The sequence below is a fragment of the Mya arenaria genome, chromosome 15 (genome assembly GCF_026914265.1).
Source record: "Mya arenaria isolate MELC-2E11 chromosome 15, ASM2691426v1".
Classification (NCBI taxonomy): Eukaryota; Metazoa; Mollusca; class Bivalvia; order Myida; family Myidae; genus Mya; species Mya arenaria.
In genome coordinates this window covers 2,705,683-2,712,584 of record NC_069136.1, presented here as the reverse complement: position 1 = coordinate 2,712,584, position 6,902 = coordinate 2,705,683, and the positions used below count along the sequence as shown (strand labels likewise).

The window sequence follows — 6,902 nt, the reverse complement described above, 5'->3', positions numbered from 1 at the left end:
CATACTGTACCACTCTTCTTCCTTTTTGTCGAACGTATATCGAACATACGGTCCCTGAAAATGTGTTGATGAGATAAATTAAATGTATGTTTTCTTCATCTTATAATACAAAAATTGGTGTATTAACAAGTTTTACGATTGACATACTTAGATGTAGGTGTCATGGGATTCGGGTGGGTTTTAGCCCTATCAAATGTACGTTAGATCTTGGCATCCGAAAATTGCCCTAGTACTTCTTTTCATTTTAGACACACATCCTAAAGTGACTTCTATCAGCATCCTACTTGACAATAATCTTCTTTACAATGGTCGAATGCCTCGAAACGCATGCCGCACAAACTCGGTCACATTCTGGTGTTGACATGTCGGATTTGTCCTGCGAATAGAAAAAAACATTGAGATCACGAAGACTTTATTCACACACCCTTCAAATTTAATTTAAAAAGTGTGGTCGTTCGCCTCAAATTCTCGAGTGTGGTCGTTCGCATAATTTGATATTTTAATATTGCCTTCAAAAACATCAATACCCCTTGCAAAGGTACTCTAAATGGTATATATTTGCTTTAATAAGTGTTTTTCGTAAAGAACCAGGTTAAACTAGCCGTTTTATCATTGCTTTTGCAAGATAAACAAAATGTGTGGTCGTCTGCATCCTCGATTCCAAGTTTGTTATTGAATGTTCTCAAAAACTACGACACCAAGAATATCAGACAGTATACCACATGAAATCGGAAATTATGTGCCGTACCATGGGCTAGGTCTTGTTTTAATTCGATTCAAGATAATAAAGAAAACGTCAAAAACATACGTTTTGTTGTCTCAATTTCATCGTGGTCGTTCGCATTTGTGGTCACGTGATTGTTTTTGCTCCCTCACAGTGAATTATGAATCCACATATAAAGGGCTAGCTAAGCCCCTTACTTCTGTATGCAAAACAAGACTACATGCTCATCTTTTCTTTATCTATTCTGCCTGTTAATTTGCTTGTAAGCTTATGTTAGTCAACAATATAATAACATTAGCTGGGCCAAAATACAAAAGTCTCTTCTTATGTTGAGAAAAATTCGAAAAATTCCGTTACTGTTTAATTTCCGTGAATGTTTATTATTCTTTTGCAAAGAGGTATGCAATTATGATTGCAGGGTTTATATGAAAATACGATATCAGGAATGGTCTGAAACAGCCCTAAAACACACAAAAGCCTTAAATGAAACAAACATATTATATATTAAAGAGAATTGGAGTACTGTCTATAAAACATACACCTTAAAACACAATCTATGAACAGTTTTTGCCAATGTCTCTTATAATAAAAGCTACAACAAAATTATCGCTGGAAGTGATGGTACTTCCCATATGCCCGTTTTCTTTGAAAAAGCAGAACTTGTAATTCAATGTGCTAGTAGAAGGTAAATTGTTGTTGCATTATTATACACAGTTGGAAATACCATTTTTAATAATCGTTTTCATTGTTAATGCTGCACTCTCACAGATATATGAATTTTTATTATTTTTAACTTGGAATGAAAAACTTTTGTGCACATGTCTGATAACAGTTATATGAGACTGCATACAAAATCACAGTTTTTCCTTTTACCATTTAAAACTCTATGTTTAATGGTTAGTAATGCTTGAGATGAAATGAAAATTTTGGCAGTTTTTCAGACAATTGAATTCTGTTTCATTGAGAGTTATCTTATATGACTGGATTGAAGGCATTCATGCAAAAGTCAGACTATTTTAATTATTTTTTTCAAAGCAAATGTGAAAACTCTTAATCAGTGACAGTGCAGCTTTAACATCCTTTTAGATTTAATCACTATGATTTCAAAATTATCAGACAAACATGATACTAGATGTATACTGTCTTGTTTGGAATTCTTAAGATGTCAAATACATAATTATATAAGATTCACAATTCTTTGAAGGAATGAACTCCTGCTTACATGTCCTATGACAAATTATGGACAAATACAGAACCTAATCCTAATAGTTTTTCTCCAGAATTATCAAAGGGGTCACTCTTAACAAAGATCTAGTATAAACTTAATAATAATTTCTTTAGTTTAACAATGTTATAAAATCTTGAAAGGCCATAGGCAGGTAGTTCTGACGTTCATAACCTTCAAAACCTTTGACAAGAGGCATGTCTATCAAATATAATTATGAATTACTGGTGTAAATGGGTAGTGGGTAATGCACATGTCAATTGTAACCACCACCACCCCCGTCTGGGGGTATACTGGGTGTGAATGCGGTGGTTTTGTCTTACCTATGGTATGTTGGATGCGGGGGAATTTGGCAGGGATTTTAGTTCAGGATCAGTTCAGGGAATTTAACCTGGGGTAGGCTGGACCAAAAGTCAAAAGTCCCCGGACCTGGGGGCGGGATGTGGTTACAATTGACTGGTGCATTATGCTATTCATTTTGTTGCCCACTCTTTTGTGTTTCTTTGATAATCCATTGCACACAACTATAGATCAGGATCTCAAATACTATATATGTTGAAAATTGACAACTTTTGACATCAATGTTTTAGTTATAGTTATGAATAATGAGCGTTCATTCATTGCTTTTTTATCAAATCACAATCATAAGTGTTAGCAAAGCACACCACTTTGTGCAGTAATGTTTAATGCTGTGGCTCCTCTTAACAACCAAGCACTTGGGCTGTTGGTGGATAACCATTTCCCTAGTTTTCTCCCTGTCTGGTCACCTGTTTGAAAATTAAAACATTGATAATATATAATAATGACAAAACTTGAAAGTATTGTACACTATGTTTATACATTTGCTGAATTAAATGAATAAGCTAAGGAAATGTACATTCAAAACAAAAGGGCCAGCATGGCCCTTAATTGGTCACCTGATTAAAATGACCATGAACAAGTCAGTCAGGTAACAACTGGTTATGAAAGGTGTTGCTATTTGCTTAGCAGGTTAGTGGTTGCTGTGTTATTTGATGGTTGATAAGGACTCCTCAAAGAAGGCTGCTCTTTGTTAACAGAAATGAGAATTATGGTAAGCTGGTTGTTCCCATGGTCAATGGATTTTACGGTAATGAACCAGAATGTTGCTATGGAAGTAAATGATTACTAAGGAAGTAATTGGTTGCTATGGATGTTGGCTGTTGCTCAGGAAAAAAGTGGTTGCTAAATAAGGCATTGGTGCCTATAAAGGTAGTTAATGGATGTGTTGGAAGGAATTGGATGCTAAGGAAGTCATTGGTTGAATGGGGATTCATTTGTTGCTATGGATAAAGGTAGTTGCTAAGGCAATCATTGGTTGATAAAGAAGCCAAGGATTGTTTAGGAAGTCATCATTTTTTATGGAAGTCATTGGCTGCTGTAAATGAAGTATTTGATAAGGATGTCCTTGGTTGCTTATAAAGTGGTTGTTAAGGAAGACATTGTGAGTTTGGATTGTAGTCACTAAGTTAGACAAGTGGGTTCCTTAAGGGGTCTACGATTTCCTCAACAAGGCAAAACCTTGCTTAACATCCTGTCAAAAGGTGATTATTATATTGTTGTAACAACTTGTTTCATAATCTTTGAAACTTAATACCTTTTAGTTTAGACATCAGTTTCTAAGGAATTCATACATTACTGCAGAAGTCATTGCCTGATTTGAATGTGTATCAATTTTTGTTCTAGAAGTCTATCAGTAACAGGGGAACTCTGGTTGGGACAACTTTGACCCCAAGGACGAAACTTGAACAACATTCATAAAAAAACACTTAACAACAATCAGTGATTTTTTTATGAATTCTTTTTACTGCCTGTACAATGTACCTCGCAAATTCGGTAAAAAGTCAACTTTGGGAAAAATACAAAATCAGGCCAAAATTGCTTATATAAAGGCAAATATACATTTTTTAACTTTTTTATGCATACCTTATGCTGTGAAAGAGTAAGACTTGTCAAGATTTTGTTTATATTTCAAGAAATTCATTGCTATTTTAATGTAATTTTTTTTTAATTTTGGGGAAAATGGAGTTTTTCACAATAAAAAAATCACTGACAATGAACTACAAACTCCAACATATAAACACCACATACACAAAAACAAATTGATTACATATATAAATTACTGAATATTCACATGGTCTTATGATATTATTGATGAATATTATAATGTTATTTTTAGATACCAGTTACGGGTAGTAGTAATGAAGAATACCAGATTACAAAATCAAAGTGGAAATTGGAACTATTAGAGAATCACTTTATTTGTGGGTAGGTCACTTAAATATTCATTGAGGTGAAAAGAAATTACCATATGATGTATTGCATATGTTTAACCGCTGTTGCACAATCATCATTTCCAAGTGACTGTCTTCATGTCCAGTACTAGCTTACAAAATCCCTTTCTAGATAGTCAAAGACTTCATCTGATGCATCTTAAAAAGGAAGAATACAACACAATCATGAACACAATAAATGCAAATAATGTTGGGTATGCTTTAAACATGATTCAAATGCAAAACATCTTGGCAATTATTTCTAGAGCAATCTAAATGTCCTACATGAGATTTATTCTCTCATGAAAAAGTGATGTTTATGTACAAGCCAAATATACTAGAAATGTGTCAAGTGGACATTAAGTCTTGTGTTGCTTGGTGAATTGCATATACTGTGAATGAACATAATTAACAAAAAAACAGGGATTTCTCATAATATGACAAAGTTTTTTTTACCAAGTTTGGTGAAGATTATTGAGCCATACAATGTTTTTATCTGGACTGTATCGTCTTTTATTCTGGGCAGCATACAGGTAATATGGAAATCCAGGCCATGTATACATCTGGGTTTTATCTGTAATGGACCACATTTTCCAAAATGTATGTAGGCAAATGAGTTACATGGAAATAAAAACTATCTATACATAATAATAAGTGATTTGTATACATGTGTTTACCTTGGTATTATATACCCATAGATATATTATATGACATAATATTGGTTTAATACAAAGAAAATGAAATAATATATAATTAGGTTAATGATAAATCAAGCAAATTTAAACTAACACAAACAATTATATGTATATATTTACATTATTTCACAGTAAAATATAATAGAAATTTATAAACATTGGCATAATGCTTAAATCAGGTATCTATTTCAAGGCAGTTGTCATTAAATCATAAAATTTAAAGCTGCACTCTCACAGATATACCATTTTTACAACTTTTTTTATTTTTTGTCTTGGAAAGAGCAAATTTTTGCATAAATATCTGCAAACCAATGATATATGATTGCTGCCAAAAAATCAGATTGTAGATTTCTATATTTCCGTTCGAAAATTAATGTTTTATGGCTTAAACCGTTACTAATGGTTTAAGAAAAATGCATAAAACATTACTTTTTAAACTTAAATATAAAAATCTGCTATCTAATTTTTTGTCAGCTGTCTTAAATAACTGGTTTCTATGGATTTTCGCAAAAATTGCCTCATTCCAAGACAAAAAAATTGTCAAAACGTTCAATCTGTGAGAGCGCACCTTTAAGGTCGAAACTAGAAAATGGAACTTTAAACAATAAACTTAAAAACCATGACTTATGGTACAAGTATTTCCACATCGGAGCGGCTGGTTCTTACACACTGACAGTGACACACAATACACTCCACACCTCTCCATTAACCCTTTATATATATATTACAGTCGAAACTCGTTGGCTCGATATCTCATGGCTCGATATCCTCGTTGGCTTGAACCAGATTAAAAGAACCGATTTTGTTTAACTCTTTGTTCATAAAAAGTTTGATCGGATGGCTCGATATATTGAGGGTCGATATTTCTCCACGCTCGAAGTCATTTTGGCGGTTCCAAGTAAGAATTTCACAATCTTGTTTGCTTGGGTCGATGTCAAATTCGCGGGTTCAGGTAAGAACCTCACACCTTGATTTGTTTTGTTGGCTTCATTTAGCACACGGCGCTAATCGATAAAAATTAATTCAATTTATTATAATTATTATCAAATTTGAATGACTTAACAGTTTGAATAAACATGCCATCACTTTATCTAAGTTCTTTCCCTAATTGTTATACATGTATAAATTTCAATGCATCCTGATATAACTAATAAGGCCACAACAAATTGATCATTTGTTCTACGGATTTTGCCCAAAAAAAAGTAGGAGCGAGCGAGGGAAAAAAAATTAAAATACTTTTTTTAAAATTTCAGGCAATTCAGAGGCGAGCGCAAGGCGAAAAATTAAAAAAAAAATGTATAAAAAGTTTATTTCTTACCAAATATATGCAATATGTCAAGAAATGCTTTTTAATTGCAAACATAGGTTCTTAGTTTAAATATAAATTAAAAGGTTTTGATTGTATCACATGAAAATCTGTCTCAATATATAAAAAATGGCAATAAGATCCAGTGCTTTACTATTAACTTCAATTTAAGCATGGATATATTGTAAGGACAACATTCCTCATAGTAACGTGCAATTATTCGAAGACCAAAAAGAAAACTATTGTATTCATCCCGTAACTTAATACTATCACAAAAGAATTCTTTTTTAGACTAGTAAGAGTAATTCATCATTTGAGCATTTCCAAAAATTGGGTCAGGTCTTAGCTACAATAATGAGCGATCAGGGATACTTTTTTTTATTATTTTGACATTTCTTATGTATCCCTGTAACACAACAACTCTCTACCATTTAACAACGGGCGAAATGATATACTGTAATAATATGCATTGATGTTGAATAATAATGACAAAGTTTTGCAATTTTTATCCGACAGTGATCTGAACTGGATTTAATTTGTCATTAGAGTTGTTATTTTCACATTAATATATTATGGGTCACGAATACCGTTATACATGTACACAACCAGTCAGATTTGTCCCAGATTTACCGATATCGGGATACTTGATAAACAATCGACA

General features: G+C 32.8%; 1 long non-coding RNA gene across 1 annotated transcript; it reads right to left on the bottom strand.

The window, feature by feature from the left end:
* Positions 1-2,455: 2,455 nt before the first annotated feature.
* LOC128220684 (uncharacterized) lies at positions 2,456-4,742 on the bottom strand. Its single transcript, XR_008258834.1, has 3 exons — positions 4,697-4,742; positions 4,276-4,399; positions 2,456-2,716 (listed from the first exon to the last, which is right to left on the bottom strand). It is a non-coding gene; the product is annotated as an uncharacterized LOC128220684 (long non-coding RNA).
* Between the last annotated feature and the right edge of the window lie 2,160 nt (positions 4,743-6,902).